Genomic DNA, 24,210 nt, shown 5'->3' with positions numbered 1-24,210 from the left:
GGCTAGGGGTCGAATAAGAGCTGCAGCTGTTGGCCTATACCATAGCCACAGAATGCCAGATCCAAGCTGCATCTGTGACCTTCACCACAGCTCATGACAACACTGGATCCTTAACCCACCAAGCAGGGCCAGGGATCAAACCCGTGTCCTTGTGGTACTAGTTGGGTTTGTTACTGCTGAGCCACTACAGGTACCCCCCCCCCTTCGCCATTTCTTACCTGTGTAATAGTAACAGTCTCCTAACTGGTTTCTCCTTCCATTCAGACCTGTTCATATCATGGACTAGCATCCATGAGGACGCGGGTTCGATCTCTGGCCTTGCTCAGTGGGTTAAGGATCCAGCGTTGCCATGAGCTGTGGTGTAGGTCCCTGATGCGGCTTGGATCCTGCATGGCTGTGACTGTGGTGTAGGCCAGTGGCTACAGCTCTAATTCAACCCCTAGCCTGGGAACCTCCATATGCCATGGGTGCAGCCCTAAAGCAAAACAAACAAACAAACAAACACTTTGAAAAGTTTTTGATCCTATGTGCGCCCATATTCTATATTATTCCTCTCCCTTGACCCTAGAGTTAAGCCCTGAATTAAGTTTGGTACTTATCACTCCCATACTTGTCTTCCCATTTTTATTACATATGTATGTGTATTCGTCTGCTCAGGCTGACATAACAACATACCACAGACTGGGTGGTATAAACAATAGAAATTTATTTTCTCAAAATTATGGATGCCAGATGCCCAAGATCAAGGCACCAGAAGAGTTGGATTTTGTTGATTCCTCTTTTTCTGACTTATAAACACCCATCTTCTCTCTATGTCCTCACATGGCCTCTCTTGTATGCCTATGTCCATGCATGCAAGGCAGGGTGGGGAAGGGAGGGAGAGGTATGTTTAATGTCTCTCTAATGTCTCTGCCTCTTCTTACAAGGATTACCAGTCCCTTAAATTAGAACTCTTATCTTAAAGCCCTCATTTAACCCTAATAAAAGCCTTAAGGGTCCTATCCAAATACAGTCACAATGGAAGTTAGGGCCTCAACATAAGAATTGTAGTGGACATAATTCAATCCATAACAGTATGAATTTTAGTATCCCTAAAGATAGAGAGATACTATGGTAGAAGATGATTTAAGTGTATATATTGTATATATTTACCTCAACTAATGAAACCTAAGGAAATTGTTATTGGTGGGAGTTCCCATCATTGCTCAGTGGAAAAGAATCCATCTAGCAGTATCCATGAGGATATAGGTTCGGTCCCTGGGCTTGCTCAGTGGGTTAAGGATCTGGTGCTGCTGTGAGCTGTAGTGTAGGTTGCAGATGTGACTCGGATCCCTCATTGCTGTGGCTGTGGTGTAGGCTGGCAGCTGTAGCTCTGATTCCACCCCTAGCCTGTAAACTTCCATATGTCACAGGTACAGCCCTTAAAAAAAAAAAAAAAATTGCTATTGGTAATTTTCCATTTAACAGTTCTACCTTCCTTGGAGTTCCCATTGTGTCTCAGCAAGTTAAGAACCTGTAGTATCCATGAGGATGTAGGTTCAACCTCTGGCTTCACTCAGTTGGTTAAGGACCTGGTGTTACCATGAGCTGGGGTGTAGGTCGCAGATGCAGGTTGGATCTGGCGTAGGCCAGCAGCTGGAGCTCCAATTTGACCCCTAGCCTGGGAACTTTCTAATGCTGTGAGTGCAGCCCTAAAAAGACCAAAAAAAAAAAAAAAAGTTGTGCTTCCTCAACCAAAACCCCTAATTTTATCAAACACTATTTTTACTCATGTTTCCAATATTTTCCTATTTAGGAAAAACTTGTGTGAATCTAAGTTACAAAGTAGAAAAGTTACCTCTGAGACTTCATAATATGATTTATACAACGTGAAAAAATTGTTTTTTTATATTTTTCATCTTTATATTCGTATAGCTTAAATCTTTCCTGAAACATGTATTCTGTAATCATCATAACTGAACTTTAAAATGTTTTTTTGAGAGGAATACAAGGATTTTATCTCCTAGCTTTTTAATAAAAAGCATTTCTTTTTGGAAAAACAAAATTCTTCATTTATAATTATGTAGAGAAGAAAAATGTTACTTCCAAACTATTCAAGTTTCCTGAAATGAAAAAAAAGTTCTAATCTATGTCCGGCACTGGAGCCATCATATTTCCATTTTATAATCAATTGGGTAAATTTTCTTTCATTCCACCTCTCAGAATTTTATCCTTTTGAGGGAGGCAAACAACTCAGCCTTGACAATATTGTCTCTCATTTAACAATCTATTTTAGACTTATTCTTGGCAGTTAACAATGACCTCGAATTGCTGACACATTTTCAGTGTGTGGCTGTGTATGAAATGTTGATATTTTCCTACATTGCCATCCCCTTTGATCATCGACCTTGTCTTGTCTTCTATTCTCCCTTGCAGTTCAATTGTTTTTACTCCTTTGAAGCCATCTGAGAATAGAAAGTCCTAAAAGAATAGTTTCCCTTTCCAGTCCTTACTGCCAGGTTAGAGAACTTCCAGTTTCTTTCTCCCTAAATATTTTTGGATTTGTTGAGATATTTTTCTTACCATCTAGCCCAGACTAATCAAGACCTAGGTCCACCCAACTATCTTCCAACAGGAATATCCCAAAGCCTTCGGATCCCATATGGAAGATCATTACATTTTAAATTAGAATACTTGATAAAAGTCATAATCCTGCCACTTCCTAGCTAGAGACCTTTCTATGCTCTCGCCAACTCAGTGAAATCCACCCCACTTGAGTCCAACAGCTAGAATCAAAACAGAGCAAAAGAAATGTAGGAAGGTTAGGATAAATTCAGCTGTCTCCTCTCCTGGAACCACAAATTAATAATAGTTATATATCTTGTTGCATTAAAGATGGAGTTCTGATATACACATATGGCCTCAACATTATTTCTGGGCACAATAAAGCTGGACAATGACCTTTCTTGAGGCTACTCAAATATATAACAGAGGCCACTGCCAATGCTGTCCTGGTTCTGTGATATCTTCTTCCCATGTCTGCATCCTCTTGGCCATCTTAACTGCTCCACAGTTTATGACTCATTTTTTAAATGAACCCTCTAAACCAATTCCACTTGACTCAAGGCATCTATTGTCATAGCTATAAGCCTCAGGGCCCTTATATTGCTAGCTTGCTTATAGAAAAGGGCTAGATTGCAAATTTAATTTGTCTTTCTATGATTTATCCAATCAATCCTGCCAAAATGCAGGAAAAAAATAATAGAGGCTACTCAAGAACCATTAAAATGTCAACATGTTTAGAAAGAGACCTGTTAGTAATGCAAATATGAAATACTTTTGATGTTGATATTCAGGTCATTAGAACTGAGTTCTAATGAGGGCATTAGAAATTTGCACTAACATTTCAGTTAGGCAAAGAAGGACAGCAGACCCACGGCTGTGGTATGCTTATCTCAAAGCAACAATCAAAACCAAATCAAAGAAAATCCCAAACTTGGTAATAACCCGAGTCCACCTCTTCTAAATTGCTTCTTGATTCACTAGTTTTTTACATGATGTCCCTGACAAAGTCACTCGTTAATGTACTCAACACACACAAATCGAGCATGGCAAAGCTGAAAGTTCTTCGGCTGCTACTTCCAAGGAACTCACACCAAGCCTGTTCTTGAATGCTGACTTTATGACAAAAAGATCATTAACATCAAGTTCTCTTGAACAAAATCTACCTTCACACAAGTTCCAGAAGAGAAAACTTTTCTGTCTTCAAATGTTTTTAGGGAGTACTTATACTTTGGGGCCATCTATCCCAACCCAAGTCCCTTTCAGACAAAATATACCAAGTTTATTCCATCATTCCTTATATGCTTTGTGTCCAAGCCACTCACGACCTGGTCCATACTCCTGTATTCACATTCAAGTATATTAAATACTCTCTCAGGAGTTCCATTCATGGTTTGGTGGAAACGAATCTGACTAGCATCCATGAGGACGCATCTTTGATCCCTGGCCTTGCTCAGTAGGTTAAGGATCCGGCGTTGTGTGTGCTATGCTATGGTATAGGTCACAGATGCAGCTTGGATCTGGCATTGCTGTGGCTGTGGCATAGGCCATTGGCTACAGCTCTGATTCAGCCCCTAGCCTGGGAACTTCTATATGCCATGGGTATGGCCCTAAAAATACCAAAAAAAAAAAAAAGTTAATAAATATTCTCTTAATATGAATAGCCCAGATAGGAAGATACACCTGAGATTTCTTCTACCATGTCCTGGGCACTGTATTTTTACTAATGCAGCTATAATTCTTCAGCTTTTTAAACGTACTCCTGGGGGAGTGCTTGTTGTGGCTCAGTGGGTCAAGAACCCAATTAGTATTCATGATGATGCGGATTTGATCCCTGGCCTCACTCGGTGGGTTAGGATCTGGCATTGCCACAAGGTGCAGCATAAGTCACAGATGTGGCTCGAATCCAGGGTTGCTGCAGTTGTGGTGTAGGCTGGCAGCTGCAGCTCTGATTCAATCCCTATCCTGGGAACACCCATATGCCACAGGTGCTACCCTAAAAAAAAAAAAAAAAAAATCCTCCTGTGATTCTATTATATGAGTGTAGGCTTTGGAGTCAGACCCCAAGTTGTACTGATAGAAAATTTTGTAATTTGGGGCACATTACTTCACATCTCTAAACTCAAAAAAAAAAAAAACAAAAAACAAAAAACCTTTGAGGAGTTCCCACTGTGGCGCAGTGAAAAGGAATCCAACTAGGAACCATAGGGTTGCAGATTCAATCCCTGGCCTAGCTCAGTGGGTTAAGGATCTGGTGTTGCCATGAGCTGTGGTGTAGGTCACAGACAGGGCTCACATTCCAAATTGCTATGGCTGTGGTGTAGGTCAGTGGCTACAGCTCCGATTGGACTCCTAGCCTGGGAACCTCCATATGCCGCAAGTGCGGCCCTATAAAGACCAAAAAAAAAAAAAAACCACCTTTGAGACAGCTATAAGGGTATTTTTTTGAGAGTGAAAATGTATATGACATGTGTAAAGCCCCTACCACAGTACCCGATATATACTAAAAGCTCAAAAACCATTAACTGGTGCCTTTAATATCGCTTCTACTTTCATAGACGCAGCAATTACTTTTCTCTTTTTTCCCCTACATAAACTGACACCAAATATAGTCCCATCTATCCTGTATTTAACTGATTTTCTCCCTGAAATTTAAACTTTGCATTTACTCTAACAGTTTGTGTGTTTTTGTCTTCTCTTCCCAGTTTATTAAGATTTTCTCTTAACTTTCCATCCTACTGTGTCGCCTGCAGATTCGATCAACCTGACCTTTAAGTCCTCATCCGAGTCACTGAGAAAGCTTTGACTAAAGAAGGACCAAAGGCAAAAAGCCCTGTGACACATCAGGAGGCCTTCATCCAGGTCTACGTTTATTTCCACTTTTCATCAGATGTTTAATGAGTTGTGAATAGAGCTCACTGCACTGACATCTGACACACATTCCTTCATCTTCCCCAGGAACATCCTGAGAGGAAAACCAGGCTGACAAATTTGTTCCTGGCACCTCCCCTGCCCCATCTATTTGCCCAGTAACTCCATTAAATAAGTAAATGATATTTGCTATGATGTAGTGAATGTGTACTGGCTCTTGATGCTCATTTTCTCTCCTAATTATCTGTAATCTCTTTAATAATCCATAATAATTCTTTTCCTCCCTCTCCTTCTTTGAGGTTAGGCCAAATAATGCCCCTCCCCCCAAACATGTCCAGGTCCTAATCTCAGAACCTGTGAAGTTGTTTACAGGGGCAAAGGAATTTCACAGATGGGATTAAGGTTAAAGATCTTGAGATGAGGAGATAATCCTGGATTAACCAGGTGGACCCAATATAATCACATAAATCCTTAAAAGATAATCTTTTAGAGAATCTCTTTTCCTGGGTGTGGTTAGAGGGAGATCAGATTTTCTGGTAACTAGAGAAAAAGGGTCAGAGGGGTACAAGTTATTGGTTTTGAATATGGAGGAAGGAGGCCACAGTCAAAAGAACATGGTTTGCCTCTGGAAGCTGGAAAAGGCAGGAAGCAGATACTCTTCTGGAATCTCCAAAAAGGGACATAGCCTGCTAACACCTTGATTTTAGTCCAGGGAGACCTGTGTTGGACTTCTGACCTTGAGAACTGTAAGTTAATATACTTGAGTTAAGCCACTAAGTGTGTGGTAATTTGTTACAACTGCCATAGGAAATACCTCCTCCTCCTCTATTATAAACATATACTTTGAGTTGACAATTTTTTTTTTTTTTTTACAAATTCACTTTTGGCCATTAAGGCTTAATTTGTCCAAGGTATAGGTGAATAGTATGTTTGGTGAATTGCAAGAAATCATAAATCTCCTAATAACAAATTATCCTTATCTCTTTATTAATGCAGGTAACAATGAAATATCTCCATAGCAAAACTCAGAATTCTTATCATCACCATGACTATGTAACTATATCCCCTTTTTTAAAAAAAATCTGAAGTTCTTCCGGTCTTTACTCAATCATACCTCTTTGTAGTTCAATAAAATCAGGTGCGGTTTTTCTGAACGTGTTCTATCCTTCCATGTACTGCAATGTTATTGTGGAAACTACCTTTGTGAGCCAGAGCCCAACTTTCACTTAAGAGTTTTGTGGTTTTCAATAGTCACTTCCATCTCTCTGCACCCTGGACACCTACAAAAATAAGGACATAAGACGCGCTTATCTCCAAGGTCTCTTTCTTCCTCTAAATTGCTGTTTTATCAGAGATCCAAAAAAAAAAGTAGTCCCTATTTCTTTGCTGATGGATAAACTGACTGAAGTACAGTACTTCAATCCTTTGTTCATGCCAGTCCCTCTACATGAAATGCACTCTTTTCCTTTATTTTCTCTTACCACTTATATCTCCAGCTAGTAAAATCCTACTCTGCTTTCAAGTTCCAAATCAAATGCCACTTCTTGTGAAAACTTCCTTGATCACAGCATCAGGAGCTGATCTTGCTCCACTCTGAAACATTCCAGCATTCATTGACCGTGGGCTTATCAGAGACTGAGTTATTATTCTTTTCTGCTGCAATGTCTTTCCACTCCAACTAGACTATTGCTTCTTGAGGATGGAGACCATGTTCCTTGCAGTTTCCTAATAGCAGGTGTTAAGTAAATATCCTGCCTTCTCTCCTCTCAGAATGGAAGTGGTGGCCTGCTCATTTTAGAGCCCACTTCTGGAGTTCCCATCGTGGTGCAGTGATTAACAAATCTGACTAGGAACCATGAGGTTTCGGGTTTGGTCCCTGGCCTTGCTCAGTGGGTTAAGGATCCGGCATTGCTGTGAGCTGTGGTGTGGGTCGCAGACGAGGCCCAGATCCTGCGTTGCTGGGCTCTGGCGTAGGCTGGTGGCTACAGCTCCGATTCGACCCCTAGCCTGGGAACCTCCATATGCCGTGGGATCGGCCCTAGAAAAGGTAAAAAGACAAAAAAAAAAAAAAAGCCCACTTCTTTCTGTCTTCCAATTCCATCCCTCTTGTCTCTCACAGACTTGGTGACATCCATCATCCCCCATCTCTCCTTTTCTTTCAACTTCGACTTCTCTTCCAGCTTCAGTCCATCAGCTCAACTATGTCCCATTTAAAAAAAAAAAAAAAAAATTCCTCCCTCAGCTCCAACTCTAGCTACATCCTTGGATCTCCCACTGCCAAATTTCAAAGAGGAGTTGAGTTTTTCACATTTGCTGTTTCAGCTTCTTCATCTCTCATGCCTCTCTCTGTGTCCACTCCAGGATGGTTTCCACACCACTTTTTTGATGAAACATACTCTCTCCAAGGTTACCAATGACCTCAAGTCACCACAGACAACAGACACTATATCTTCTAATACTATCGATTCTGACCTCCTTTTTTGAAACCGTCTTCCATTGTTTTCCATGATACTACTCCTCTTTCAGCCTGGATGTTCCTTTGGTCTCCATGGCCAGCTCACCCTCTGTTATTCACCTCTCAAATACTTATTCTTAGAGTTATATTCTAGACCCTCTTTTACCTTTGGTCTACAAGGTCTCCCTAGATTCCTTCCATCCCCAAGGCTCCAACTGTCATGAAAAAAGAGCAAATTAGACAAGAAAGGTCTTTGTTCTTCAGAAGCTTATATTCTAATATAAAAAAGCAGGCAATAGATAAGCTGACTAATAAATCGAAAGATAATTTCAGACAGTGAAAAACTAGAATGTTTGCATATAGATATCATACAACAATACAATTAGAACTAAGATGATGATCAACAAATGTAGGGCTCTTAAAATTCAAATTAATGGTGTTCCCGTTGTGGCTCAGTGGGTTACAAACCTGACTAGTATCCATGCGGATACGGGTTCTATCCCTGGCTGTGCTCAGTGGGTTAAGGATCTGGCATTGCTGTGAGCTGTGGTGTGGTCACAGATATGGCTCGAATCCCTTGCTGCTGTGGCTGTGGTGTAGGCTGGCAGCTGCAGCTCAGATTTGATCCCTAGCCTGGGAGCTTCCATATGCAGCAGGTGTTACCCTAAAAAAATCAAATTAAATTAAAATTTTAATGGGACATGTACAGATGGCCATTTTTTTTTTCTTTTTCTCTTTTTAGGGCCACACTCAAGGCATATGGAAGTTCCCAGGCTAGGGGTCGAATCGGAGCTGCAGCTGCCAGCCTACACCACAGCCACAGCAATGAGGTATCCAAGCCACGTCTTTGACCTACACCACAGCTCACAGCAACGCCAGATCCTTAACCCACTAATCAAGGCTAGGGGTTGAACCCATATCCTCATAGATACTAGTTGGATTCGTTTCCGCTGAGCCATATAGAAACCCCCAGATGGCTATTCTGCCCCACAACCTGAATATGGCACTCCCCACAACGTGCAGGCACCACTGAGTCCAGTGTGTTGACCTCTTGTTGTGTAATGACTCAATGCTCCCACCTCGTTTCCATTTGAACTATGCAGAGCCTTCTTAGTACATTTGGCCTTCACTTGGTGAGAACACCACCTTCACCTTCATGTTAATTGCCTATGTTTTCCAAATCATTTACCTCCAACAATTAAAAGTGGCACTCCCTGGTACCAACACAATCTCAAACAGACAAAAATGCAGCCTCTGAAAGCACATGGCAGCTGTTAAGTTGATCATCCAAAGGAACCAAAATATATTGATAGTCATTTATTATTAGCATCAAAATGAAAACACAAAATTAAATTCTCGCAGAGAACTCAAGGCCCCTTGAAAATACAACTGCAGACTTTCAAGGATCTTCAGACCCTAATTTGAGAAATATGAATGACGAGAAAGGCCCTTGACTTAAAATCAAAAATTGTGGATATGCATTTCAGCTCTAACATTTACAACAAGTGGGACTAGGCTATTTACTTTACAGATTTGTTGGAAATATGAAATAAAATCATATTAATAAGGTTATTTGTGAAATCATGTTTTCATCATGTTAGAAGATGCCTTAGCCAGGTCTCCTAGAAAACAGAGGATGAGAGTAAGCAGTGGGCTAACACTTCATGAAACATGCTGTCCCAGGGAAGCAGGGAGGAAAGAAAAGCAGAAAGGTCATGGCCATTACTTTATTTTATTATTTTATTTCATTTCATTTGCTTTTTGGGGCCATAGCCATGGCATATGGAAGTTCCTAGGCTAGGAGTCTAATCGGAGCTACAGCTGCTGGCCTACGCCAAAGTCACAGCAATGCCAGATTTAAGCCACACCAAATGCCAGATTTGACCTACACCACAGCTCACGGCAACACCAGATCCTTAACCCACTGAGAGAGGCCAGGGATTGAACACACAACCTCATGGTTCCTAGTTGGATTTGTTTCCACTGCTCCACAACGGGAACTCCATAGCCATTATTTTATTTTATTTTTTTTTTCCTGGTGGTGCCATATGGAAGTTCCCCAGCCAGGAAGAGAATCCGGGCTCCAGGTGCAGCCTGTGCCACCACTGCAGCAATGCCAGATCCTTAACCCACTATACCACATGGGAACTTTTTTTTGTAATAAGTTTAAATGGAGATAACCTATTGAAATAGTGAGTTTCTATGTTGTGCACCTGAAACTAATATAATATTGTAACTCAACTATATTTCAATTAAAAACAAAACAAAACAAAACAGGGAATTCCAGTTGTGATTCAGCGGGTTACGAATTCGACTGGCGTCTGTGAGGATGCCGGTTTGATCCCTGGCCTTGCTCAGTGGGTTAAGGATCCAGCGTTGCTGTGAGCAACTCAATTTTAAAAATAAAGCCAAACCCTCCTCCCTCTCCCCAAATTCTTCTTATAAAAAGAAAACATAAGGAGTTCCCGTCAAGGCTCAGTGGTTAACGAATCTGACTAGGAACCATGAGGTTGCGAGTTCGATCCCTGGCCTCACTTGCTCAGTGGGTTAAGGATCCGGCGTTGCTGTGCGCTGTGGTGTAGGTTGCAGATGCGGCCCGGATGCCGAGTTGCTGTGGCTGTGGCGTAGGCCGGGGGTTACAGCTCCGATTAGACCGATTAGACCCCTAGCCTGAGAACCTCCATATGCCGCAGGTGTGGCCCTAGAAAAGACCAAAAAAAAAGAAGAAAAAAAAAGAAAACATGAAGCCTTTTATTCCTAAAGACCATTTTGTGGGTTTTAGTACAGTCTTATGCCCCGATCATGATCATGTGTACATAAAGGTATATTTACTGAAATTAGCTGCCCGATTTAACAGGCAGAACTTCAGAAATTCAAACATGCAAACATGATTGCAAATGTGTAAAGCAAAATGTCTTATAGGAATGGTCCCAATCAAGACAAAGTCCTGTTACATTAAATAAATAAAACAGATTTTGGAAAAGGCTAAGAAGTAAAATATCTGAAGCGGCTAATTGCCCTTGGTTCACTATGAATATTAATCTTATTTAAACTGTAAAAGATAACCACAGGGAAAAATATCAAAAGGCCTGTTCTGTGTCCCATCAGTTTTTCCACCCAGCCGTTTTGCAATTTTCACTTCTCACTTCCAGGCTCTGTGCCTATTTTTAGACATTCAATAACACCTAGTATAAGCCACTGCATGTTAGGCATGAATTAATGAAAAGTAATATCTAGTTGCTGGCCACATAATGTGGCAGCGAGTCTGGCGAGATGGGTGGTGGACAGAAGGAGTGTTTCATGCAGAAGACGACACCAGGGAGCTGAGTAAAGGAACAATCTCTGTATGTGCTCTTCAGACACCAGGTGGAGAAGGTTCTTCCTGCCTAGGGGGCTTCCAACATTCCAGCCACGATCAGCACCTGGAGAAGAAGCCACCTCCGCAAAACGACAATGGATGACCTTGAGAATGTACTGAGGGAACTTGTTAGGCCAGGCAGCCACAGTGAATACGGCTGTTCCCAGCAGGCTGGCAGAGGCAACACTCAGAAATAAGAGCCCCAAGGTAAAGAGTGGACATCTCAGACCAAACCAAATAAGACACAAACAATGGAGAGCTTGCAGCAGAGACTTCAGTCCAGACAGGCATAGAAAATTCCCTTAGCTACATGAATGTGCAGTGGTCATGGTTTCTTTAAGGAATAAGAACCAGAGATAAACATAAAAACTCACTGAAGTCCCTTACACAATAGTGTGTATAAATATGAGTGTAAACTAGTACATATTTGGTTTTCTTTAGAATGTGAGTCCAGGCATTCTCAATATTTTGTCTTCTTTGGAATCCCAAGTTAAAAGGAATGAATGAATGAATCCTATTGTTCCTGCCATATATATCTGGATTAGTTTTTTTTTTTTTTTTGGCAGAAGTTCCTGGGCCAGGGATTGAACCCTTGCCAAAGCAGTGAAGCAAGCTGCATCAGTGATGACACCAGATCCTTAACCGGCTGTGCCACCAGGGGAACTCCTGGATTAGGTTTTCAATTTCTGGCTTTTATCAAAACTCTGATTGCCAAGATGGCCAAAATCAGATAAGAATTATTTCTAGGAGTTCCCGTCATGGTGCAGTGGTTAACGAATCCGACTAGGAACCATGAGGTTGTGGGTTCGGTCCCTGGCCTTGCTCAGTGGGTTAAGAATCCGGCATTGCCCGTGAGCTGCAGTGTAGGCCGCAGACGCAGCTCGGATCCCACGTTGCTGTGGCTGTGGTATAGGCCGGAGGCGACAGCTCCGATTCGACCCCTAGCCTGGGAACCTCCATATGCCGCGGGAGCAGTCAAGAAATAGCAAAAAAAAAAAAAAAAAAAGAATTCTTTCCAGATCTATGTGCATGTGTATTATATATGCTAGGCATCTGCTGTTTTGTTTGACTAGAACCCCTCCCTCCTTCCAAGAAAGAAAACTCCCTTCTTGGGAATTTTCACACTCCAAACATGTGGTTCAAGAGAGTTGGGATCTCATGTTCTTAGATGATTCCATCCCACTGACAAAATTAAGTGGACCAGGCTGGGCCCACAGCCTGATGTCAGGGTTTTTTTGTGGAAGTTCCCAGGCCAGGGGTCGAATCCATGCCATGGCAGCGACCGAAGCTGCAGCAGTGACAATGCAAGATCCTTAACCTACTGTGCCACCAGGGGAACTGCTGATTTAGGTTTTCAATTTCTGGCTTTCAATCAGATTTCCCTATCTGGAATTAGAAAATAAAGTCAGGACCCTTTTGGTGTTCTATCTGACAACTGTGAAACTCAGGATATACATTGGGAAAGAATGATGAGAACAACCAGAAGGACCAGAGACGAAGACAGGGAGAGACCCATGACAGCACTTTGGCTCCCAGTTTTCTTTTGTACTAAATCTTTGACTGTTTCTGGTCTTTCCCATAGATTGACTTTTAATGTTACCTTTTGGCTACTTTTTTTTTTTTTTTGCTTTTTGGGGCTTCACCCGTGGCACACGGAAGTTCCCAAATTAGGGGTCGAATCAGAGCTGCAGCTGCCAGCCTACACCACAGCCACAGCAACACCAGATATGAGCCATGTCTGTGACCTACACCACAGCTCACAACAATGCTGGATCCCTGACCCACTGAATGAGGCCAGGGATGGAACCTGCATCCTCATGGATACTAATCGAATTTGTTTCTGCTGAGCCACAAGGGGAACTCCACTTTTGGTTACTTAAAATAACCCAATACCCTCCCAATAAACCTTCCCCTTTTCATAGACAAATTCAATTTGGATTTCAATTACCAGCAACCAAGGGAATCCTGAGTGATAAAACAATATATCATTGTCTTGCTTCTCCAAGGATGAACATGAAAATGTACAATAGCTAGTAGCTAGGGGGTGATTCCCAGTTACAACTTTCTTTTTGCTAACTTTGATAGGTTGCCACAAGTTTAATCTCAAGAATTAGGCTGATATCAAAGTGAGAAAAAACCCTCCACATTGTTATACCACACTAATGAAAGGGCGGTCGCTGTAGGAGATAGGAAACAGGATTTTAGAGAGGTCTTCTTTCTTCCATTCTGTTTATATTATTATATATTTTTTAAAAAAGTTCTATTGCTTCTGAACCCTTTGCTCCACAGGCAGTGCAGCTGGGAAGCTATGGGTGGTCCCCTCTTCACTCCCCAGGATAGCCAGAGATGACTGTCTCTTGGTCAGCGCCCCTAACTAAGCAGGATCCACTGCTGGGAGAAATCAAAGAAGTTATTTTTACAAAACGGGGTTTTGCATGCTGTGCAGAGACCTAGGGCTGTCTGGATGGAGCTGGGATGTCTGCAGCGACTGTAGCAGGGAGGCAAGGACATGGAAGACCCCTTTGCCTGGCTCCTTCCTGCCCCCCACCACCAAACCTATATTCATAAGAGAGCAAAGACACTAGAAACCCATCTGGATCACAAAAGCCTTTGAATCTTCCCTGGGGGGCAGATTTGGGAAGCAGAAAGATTTTGTTTGATTGGTGGTGGAGGAGGTGGTGGTTGTTTTTAGGAAACCTTAAGACAGCAAGGGCACTGAATTAACAACCCCCACCAGGTCACTGATGGGAGGTAAAAAGGACAAAGCACCACCCATAATGAGGAAAAACCCATGAAGACTTGATCCGCCAAGCAAGCCCGTCCTAGCTCTCCATTTGATCTTAACACAGAGACAATCCTGTGGTGAAAAGGTCTGTGGCACTAGCCCCAAGGAGCAAGGCTGGTACCCCCCCTACCACCTGCTGGGCCTCATGTAGCAAACTATTATTGTTTGGGGTGTGTATTACACCCACAGCATGTGGAAGTTCCCTGGGGCATGGATCAAACCTGCATCACAGCAGTGATCAGAGCCATAGCAGTGATGTTGTGTCCTTAACCTGCTGTGCCACCAGGGAACTCCCAGCACACTAATGTTTTAAAAAAGAAAAACTCAAATCTCCACCACCTCCTGATCCCAACAACATATTCCCCACCTCCCCCAACAATCTACACAATGGTCCAGCCCCCACCGTTTGGCAGGAGGAAGTGTAAAAGCCCTGCAATTAAGTGATTGGCCCCCTTCTTTCTCCTTTCTTGTGGGCTTTAGCAGCAGTCTGAAGACTGGCCTGCTGTTAGCCAAATGAAACCTAGGAGGGTCAGATTTTTAGCTATTATGTGTGTGTGTGGTCCTTAACAAATACACATTAAGAATCCTGGAAAGAAGTGCCCAGAAAGAACTCCTTCACAAGTGGGCTCGCTCTTTTGTACCTTGGCAGAAAGCACCATGCCCACACAGAGAGTGTGGCTGCGTTTAGGGTTACACAGCTTGGCTAATTTTTCAATGTGTCATTGAGTTAGCAGAGTGAGGATTATGATTTTTTTTTTTTATCATGAAGAATGCTTTTGCCAAGAATGAAAATCAGGAGTTGTAGTCAGATCTATTGCTTATTACTTTTCACTGTTTTTAAGCCCTTAATCAAAGATTTCACAGCAGTTGGGCAGAGTTCTGTGGGTTATTTCACAAATGGGCTTCTGTGTATGTTAACTGTGACTTTTAAAATCTGGAATTTATACAGTCAGGTGTATATTGTTCCCTTTAAAGCAGTCTCCTGAGGAGACAACAGTAATGCTGAAATTGTTTAAACTATTTCTGGATCGTCCCAAAGCATTGCCTATGCAAAGAGCATGTGGTTTACAGTGAACCAGATCTGGGTCTGAATTCTAACTTTACCACTCATGTGCTGTCTTATCTGATAATTAACTTCGCAGCATGTGCTTTCATCCATAAAACAAGGTTACAGAGACCTACTTTTAAGGGTTGTCGAGAGATTTAGAGAAGATAGTTGATGCAAAGAGCTGGCATAACTCTGGAAACATATAAAGGCTAAATAAATAGTTACTCTAAAGCTTGCCTTTACAGCTAGTGATGCTTTTTCAAGTAGCTCCAAGGGTTACAACCTTGGATTTCTGGATTTTTGAAATGGCCAAAGTTAATTTAGGTTTTTACTTAATTCCAAGCCCATCCCCACGGAAAAGGTGATCAAGTTGGGGCAATATTGGTTTGGGTCGGACACACAGTTGACCTCTTACATATTGAGGCTGCTTTGGTTTTCGTACTTGAAAATTGGTTCTGGAGAAATTGCCAAAGAAAATTTCCAAAAATGGTGGCATGGTCTCCCATGGTGACTGTCGGCTTCACAGCTTCATCTGCTGCCCACCTCTATCCTACCTCCAGTCTCAGATGTATAGCCAGTCCCAACCAGGGCCGCCTGGCATGCCATCCATCTGGAGCCCTAACATTTCCGGTGTCATTTACAAGAGCTAGACTCCCGAACTGGCCTTCCAATCACTCTGCTGACAACTAGATCAGGTGCCCAAAGAATGATAACTTCTACCTTTTTAAGAAGGTGCTCTTACCTTCCTTTCAGTATTGACCCAGTTTCAGCCAGACTCTTACAAACACCCAGTTCTGAGAAGTTAACTTGCTGAGGCTTCTCTGTTACCCCAGATCTCCCTCGTGCATCCTAGTCCTCCTATTATTCGAAATAGGTCCTGCTATACAGGGGGGAATCCCTGCGTGGAAATTTAGTCAAGTTCTTTCTTTGTAATCAAAGGAATCAAACTCTGGCTGGTGTTAATAGAGTGGTAATTTATTACAGGATATTGGGACTTGACAGGGGATCAGGGAAGGCTGGACAATCAGGCTCAAGAAATGGGAAAGAATAAGACATGGGCCAAGACCAGAGTCAAAGTCATGCCAGAACGCTTCTGGTAAGGACACTGCTGCCACCACCACTGCATGCTGGACATGATGATGTGAACTACTACCTCAGCACTGAATATCAGATGCAGACTTGCTCCCAGCAGCTGCAACGCTATCCCCCAGTGTTCTCCACCACGCTTGCTTCTTTACATCAATGACTTCAGCCTCAAAGTCTAAAGGAGGCAAATTTGACTGGTTTATCCCAGGTTATCTACTGATGACTAGCATCAAGGGAGCCTGGGAAAGTACCTGGCATTTTCAGTTTTTAACCACAGGTGGATAAAAGACAAGTATCCACTATAAGTGTATGGTAACTAATTATCCACCTCAGCTAAATATTCATGATAACTAATTATTCTTGCGGTGTCCACTTTGAAGAGGACCCTCCTTCTAATGCAGTAAGCTTTGGCACATTGGGATTGTTAAAACTTGGAACACTTTCCTGGAAAGTCTTAAAAGAGGTTATACCTTTAGCCTCAGAAATTTCACTTCTCGGCCTCTAAAATGAGCCTATAACGTGAAACAAACTAAGATTTCCTCAAAGCTTAGAAATAGAGAGATATACCAAGAAGATAGCCATGCTCTAAGGTGGAAGATATAAAAGTATTTGTTATTTTTTCATTTTTACTTTCTGTGTTTTTCAAATTATTATTACAAATGGGATGACTGACTGTATTTCACACACACACACACACACACACAAGTAGTCTTATATCTGCTCCATTTTCTTACGGTCACTCTTGATACAATAATGTATCAATTAAGTTAGCTTATTCTAGATTTTGAAAGACTAAGAGCCACATAGTCAAATGCAATGACCCACACAAGTTATAAAAGTCACCTTATGAACAACCATGGTTATTTGAGTGTGGGCTGGGTATGAGATGATATTAGGGGATTATTTGGGGGGAATGTATGCTAAAGCCACAATGTCTATGATTTAATTTTAAAAGATGAGTAAAAAATATGTAAAATAAAAATGGCAAAATACTAAGGAGAGACGTGAAATATTAAAAATATTGAGACTAATCAGACAGAAAAAGGAAAAAGGATGATAAAAAGGATACAAAGATTAACCAGAGGAAGCACCATGTATTAGTATCAAATATCAGAATCAAAGTAGTCTTTGAAGCAGAAATCACCCCTTGAGACAAAGAGGGACACTAAATTATGAGAAAAAGGTTACATTCACAAGACAGAACAATTCTAAATTTGTATGCAATCAATAACTTTACCTTCAAAACATATATATAACAAAAACTGAAGAAAGAAGTGAATTGATACTTTTAAGTGAGAGATTTTAACACACCTCTCTTGGGAAATAATAGAGTGAGCAAACAGTCAAGCAAAAAAATAAGCATATGATTTAAATGAGATTAACACACAGTGTAACTGATATATAAGGAGCATTCCTGCCAATAACTACAGAAAACATTTCCTTCTTCAAGTGCACTTGGAGTACTTAAAAAACTGACACACGCTAGACAGGAAAGCAAGTCTCAGCTACTTTCACAAGATTGAAATCTCACAGAATCTGTTCCCTAAACGTCCAAGAATTATGCTAAAACATCAATAGGAAGAGAAAAATAGATACCATTAGCAACAAATTAATTAGAAAGTTCACGAACATTTGGAAATTAAGAAATATAAACTCTAAATACCTTATGACACTACGAAGAAATCTCTAAAGAAACTAGAAAATACCTTGAACTGAATAATAAAGAATACATCATCTCTTCTAAGATGTTTTATGCTACACTAGTTTGCTAAACCAAAGATAGTCGGTTTTTGTTTAAAACAATAATACATTTCTTATCCAATAAAGAGCTATATATATGACCAAATTAAAAGGTCAACACCAAGAAACACTAATTCTAACTGCTTCAAAAAACAAGGGCCATGGAGTTCCCATAATGGCTCAGCAGTAAGGATCCCAACTAGTATCCATGAGGACGCAGGTTCGATCACTGGCCTCGCTCAGTGGGTTGAGGATCTGGCATTGCCATGAGTTGTAGTGTGGGTCGAGGACGCAGCTCAGATCTGGCATTGCTGAGGCTTTAGCTCTGATTGGACCTGTAGCCTGGGAACTTCCCTACACCGCAGATATGGCCCTAAAAAGCCAAATAAACAAAGAAACCCAAGGGCCAATCTTTGGATGAGTCTTTAATTTGCCCAACGCTATACAATGTTAGGAAGGAAATTAGTCTAGCTAAAAGGTTTGACTGAATTTTTAATACACATGTGATGGTGTTAATTCAGATTCATTAACCAGTACATCTCTGTTAGAGCAAAGGGCAAGAAATAACTAAGGCCTTTTTCGCTGAGTGACAACATATGAGAGTACTGGAAGTGTCACCCCATGCAGATAAAATATGACAGATGAGGAGCTGTAAGTCTGAAATAGACTCAAAGAGCTTTAAACTAAGCATTTCAGTAACCTACACCATAAGGAAAGAGTCCCTTGGTCAGAAATTTGGAAAGGAGACATTTGGTGTTTGTTTCAGGCTGCACATTTTCAGTGAGAGAAGTCTGTTCTACAATCAGAACTCCTAATTTGAGCTCCCCTCCTTATTACACTGTGTCCTTGGGTGAAGCATCAAGCACAGCTAATCTTCATGAAAGAGGTTGTATGTGAAACATAATAATGAATGTGGATGTGCTTTGTAAACTGTAAAGGGTTGCATAAATATTAATGATTACTGAGTGAGGGCACCGTCCCAACTGAACTTTTATTGAGGTCACTGCATAAGCACAAATACTCTTGGAAGGTTTCTGACGTAACCACTTAGACACTAAATATTCTGCTCTTCTGTACTATACCATTTTGCTGTCCTTTTTCAAATCCTCTTTCCTTTCTTTGCAAATTACTGCTGTGATAACAATAACAGTGGCAGTGAACTGAGCTTATGATAATGTGGCAGACACTATGCTGTGTACTTTATACATATTATTACTAATATCCAACTCTTACAATAACCCTTGAAGGTAGAGAATTCCAAATTTCTCAGCTAAAGACACCTGGCAGAAAACTGGTGGCATTTAAGCCTGGGTTGGGGATGAGAAGGGTGGCCTGGGGATGAGGGGTAATATAAAAGAGCCTCCCTTTAAAAAAAATACTAGGGAGTGGAGTGGAGGGACAAGCATACACATTTCAAGAAAGTTCTTGGAGTGATTCTGTCTTCTCTGGTCTTTTGTAAAGAGCTAAACTACTAGGTTAGTTAATCTGGTCAAGCTGCTAGAGCATACAGTCTGTGATCAAATCCAGGCTTCTGCTAGCAAACTCATGCTTTTTCCACCACATTTTAAGGTATTATAAAATACAAATTGAAATTTATTCCCATGACTTAATCATTAGTAATAAATGATCTTGGTAGAAAATTTCAACTAGATAGCACAACTTCATCTACAAAACATTTTTGCCAAGAAACTTTAACATGAGTCTAATCAAACATCTAGACTTAACTTCCAGATTACAATAAATACAAGGAATATAGAAATAAATTACATGTGGAGTTCCCACGTAGCGCAGTGGAAATGAATACAACTAGGAACCATGAGGTTGCGAGTTCGATCTCTGGCCTTGCTCAGTGGGTTAAGGATCTGGCGTTGCCCTGAACTGTGGTGTAGGTCACAGACACGGCTCGGATCCTGCATTGCTGTAGCTGTGGCGTAGGCCAGCAGCTACAGCTCCGACTGGACTCCTAGCCTGGGAACCTCCATATGCCATGGGTATAGCCCTAAACAGCCAAAAAAAAAAAAAAAAAAAAACCCCAAAACCAAAACCAAAACAAACAAACAAAAGAAATAAATTACATGGCACTATAAAGAAACAATCAGACAAATCTAGAAGTATGTATGTTCTGCATGACAATGAGCCTGGACTCTTCAAAAAAGCCAATGTCATTAAAAAAAGAAAAAGCATGAGGGAGCCGTTTTATATTAAAAGAGACAGAGACATAAAAACCAAATGTAACATGTGAACCTTGGTTGAACCAGGATTTGGTGGAGAGAGCCATAAAAGACATTCTTGGGATAATTAAAGAAATCTGAATATGGAAGAGACATTATAAAGTTCTACAGTATTGGTACTAATTTGGGGGGTAGGTCACCTAAGTTAGGTGTGATAATGGTATTACAGTTACTTACAAGAGTATGCTGACTCTTAGACGTATACATTCAATTACTGAGGGGTGAAGCATGGTGTTGGCAACTTTTAAATGGTTCATAAAAAAAATGTGTGTGTGTGTACATATGTATTCACACACACGAGGGAGAGAGAATGAAAAACGGTAACAGCTGGTGAACCTCGGGGATTATAGGTATTCATGGTACTGTGCATTTAGGTTCTCTACATACTTGATATTTTTTTAGAGGAAAAAAAGTTATAGATAAAAAGACTATTAGCTCCATGAATGCAGGATTGAGACATTCCTGTCCACTCTTACATCCCAGGGCCTAGGTATAGTGGCTGATTCATGGAAGGTGCTATAAATAATTGCTGAAAGAAGAAATAAGACAGGAAGGGAAGGAAAGGATGGAGGAGGTAGGAGGGAAGAAAAGAGGGAGACACGGAATAGGAAAGACAGCCATCTCTCCTACCACCACCCGGGGTACACCCAGCATGAGTGTGGTGTTGTACAGTCTCTAGGACATTTTTTCACCCCAAGAATAAATCCATTTTTAAAAATGATGCATTTGTAGAATCACCAGGTTCTAGAACCAAAAGCACCCTGGAGATCATCCACAGCCTAACATACTTGAAGGAACTGAAGCCCCAAAGCAAAGTGACTAAGGTCACCCGGCAGGTCAGTGACTGAGTCTGAGTCCTTCGTCCCAGGACTAAGTCTCCGCCCTTCATACAACACTGTCTTGCCCCCACCTTTGGCATAACTTACCCATTACACTTTAAATGTAACCCCTACAAGCCCCATACTCAGTTACTGACAGGCTTTCATTTTCCTGAAAGTGAAATTTTGCCCAGAACAGCAGTTTTGAGGACTTGCCAAGTTTGTGGAAGTACGTTTCCTTAAAAGACAAAAAGTAAAAATACATACTGTTGTCATGTGCTGTGCTAGGAGTTTCCATATCCATTACTGTATTTAGTTCTCTCAATAGTCCCATGAGGCAGGTATTATATTTTACAAAATCTATTTCCAATGACCTGCCCCTTCTGGTTAATAGGTAGAGATAACCTCAAGGTAGGAAAGGAAGAGAAGGAAAGAAAAGAAAAAATAACAACTGGATTCATCAATGAATCCTGTGAGCATTTAAGAATTGTTCCTTGATTAAAAAAAGAATAATTATGCACATAGTCTTGTGATTATGAAAATTAATAATAAAAGAGGAAATTCACATGTCCAATAATAAACTGGCTTGCTAAAGTGACAAATCCAATATAAGTTGTTCGATAGGAAAAAATCTGAACACTAATTTGAATATAAGTATCTGCAAGTTAAACATTTTTAATAAGTAAGCATATATAAGCACCATAATTTATTAGATAAAAGATATTACTGCTAGGCAATTCATTTTAGGCTCAGTACTAATATGTGATTGTTTGCATTTTCATTCATTATGTCTAGTATTTCCTTAAAAAAAAAAACTAACAATAACAAAAAACCCACCAAAACTCCCTTCTTATAAAATAAGGAAAAAGAAAATAATGACAATAAAAAGTAAAAGGAATGAATGGTAAAGTCTAAAATTTAAGAAAATAATCCACAAAAGACTGAAATAACATTTTCTTCAAGAACAATCTAGCATTTATCAATAGTAAATTATATTTCAACAGAACCACATTTGATCTTAGATTTGATCTTAGATTTTAGATTTTAAATATAGTTTGCAAGGACTTTAAATTGAATTCTTACTGGCCTCTTCTGTTTTAATCATCTCAGGGTGTTATAAGCAATTCAGAAGTGTTAACATATAACATATATTTTAATAATATTTTTCTTCTTAAAAACTTGAATATTATTTGTACTTTTACTACACAGGGGAAATAAAATAGACAACTGAAGATAAAGCTCAGTTTCATTTGAAAAACACAAAAGAGATACAGGAATTTTGAACTGTCCTTGCAAAAGTATTCAGATAATTACTCCAGTTTTAAGTTTTGTATAGATAAAGGCTAAAAATTTTAAAACTGAAATATGTAGGTAAGAGTTTGCCAGCTGCTACTTATTATATTGTAATAAAAAGAGGTTTTATGGAACACTATAGTGACTAAAATATCTGTTTTTAAAATGATTTATGATGTCTGTATAATGATTTATAATAGATCTTACCATTTTTCTTTTAAATATATAAATTTTAAATGGAGAAATGAAAAACTTTATCATGGTTTTTAAAAGGATGATTTCATAAGAACAGAAAAGGAAATATTCTTTGATATTTTGTCAATTAACAAAAAAACTTCTAGTTTTATGAATACACTTGAAAAATTAACTTATGTATTTAGTAGCAATAATAACCTCCTTAGGGATGAAAGTATCATTTTAACATGCTAATCACTGTCTAAAGTGTCTGATGAGTTGATTTTTCTACCTAAATATTCACTTACGTGTTCAGTTTATAGAGTCCAGATGGATATATGTCTTAGAGCATGAAGGACTGTGTACTTCTATCAAACAAGGACATCTTTACTTAGAAATGGCCTACTGTATACATGCAATGACATTAGAATAACCTGCTACACTAGCACCTGTTTTTCCACCATGAGGTGAAGCAACTTGCCTACACCACAGCAACACCAGATCCGAGCTGCGTCTGTGACCTACACCACAGCTCATGGCAAAGCCAGATCCTTAACCCACGAACGAGGCCAGGGATTGAACCTGTGTCCTCATGGATGCTAGTCAGATTGTTTCCCCCGAGCCACGATGGGAACTCTGAGGCAACTTTATATAGGGAAAAGGGTTTGGGACAAGCATCAGAAGACCTGGGTTTTAAGACTTAACTTTGCCACCAATAATCAAGGCAATACTGGCTATCCCTGGATGGCCTCAGCCTGCTTATCTGCAAGAATCTGCAAGATCAGGTGGCTGGACTACATCAGGGGTTTTTGTACTTGTTTTAAATCTACAGATCCCTTCCTTCAAACAGGGTCTTCTCACACAGCGGTCGTCACATCAAACAAATAATAAGGAAACGACTCTGACTGACGAGGACGGGGAGGACGAGAGTGGATCTCTCCACAGTGTTCCCAGAGCCCCCAGGAGAGTTCCATAAAGCATTTTGGTGGCTACCCCAAGCACAATGGTAAAACGACTAGTTTAGTTTTACTTTAACACAAAAGTCATTAACAGGAGGCCCTCTGGTAAACAAGGATCATAAGCAAGTTTTGCCTTGGTCTGCCCAGTGTTCATTTATTTTAATTTAAATGTCATTAGGTGTGCCTGCCGCCTCCAGTTCAGTCCAGTCTCTACCACCCCGTTGCTTAAACCAGTGGGCTATTCACACATACATTCAGGCTCTTACAACACTGAGGGTGGCTGAGTCTGTGATCCTGTGATCTTAAGTAACATTCTATGATTAATATTTTTTTTTTATTGAGCACTGCTGTCTAACTTGCTTCTTCTTCTTTTTTTTTTTTTTTTGCCAAGATCTGGTGCCAGGAATCGAACTTGAGCCACCACAGTGACCCTGAACCACAGCAGTAACGACCGTGGATCCTTAACCCACTGAGCCACCAGGGAAGTACCTCATTTCCTCTTTTAAAATATAAACCTTTCTAAGAAATGTAACACAATCATTTCCTCAAAATTTTTAAGATAAGGAATTCCCATTGTGGCTCAGCAGAAACAAATCCAACTAGGAACCATGAGGTTGCGGGTTCTATCCCCGGCCTCGATCTGTGGGTTGGGGATCTGGCGTTCCCACGGGCTGTGGTGTAGGTTGCAGATGCGGCCTGGATCTGGCATTGCTGTGGCTGTGGCGCAGGCCAGTGGCTGCAGTTCCAATTGGACCCCTAGCCTGAGAACCTCCGTGTGCTGTGGGTGTGGCCCTAAAAAAAAAAAGCAGAAAAAAAAATTTTTTTTTAGATAAATGAGGAGTTCCCGTCGT

General features: G+C 40.6%; 1 long non-coding RNA gene across 1 annotated transcript in view; it reads right to left on the bottom strand.

The window, feature by feature from the left end:
* Positions 1–24,210, bottom strand: part of LOC125120088 (uncharacterized) — a 111,982-nt gene that overhangs the window by 49,394 nt on the left and 38,378 nt on the right. The window lies entirely within an intron of this gene.

This window comes from Phacochoerus africanus, chromosome 2 (genome assembly GCF_016906955.1).
Source record: "Phacochoerus africanus isolate WHEZ1 chromosome 2, ROS_Pafr_v1, whole genome shotgun sequence".
NCBI classification, from domain to species: Eukaryota; Metazoa; Chordata; class Mammalia; order Artiodactyla; family Suidae; genus Phacochoerus; species Phacochoerus africanus.
Note: the sequence above shows the minus strand (reverse complement) of the source record. Positions and strands in the feature narration are given on the sequence as shown.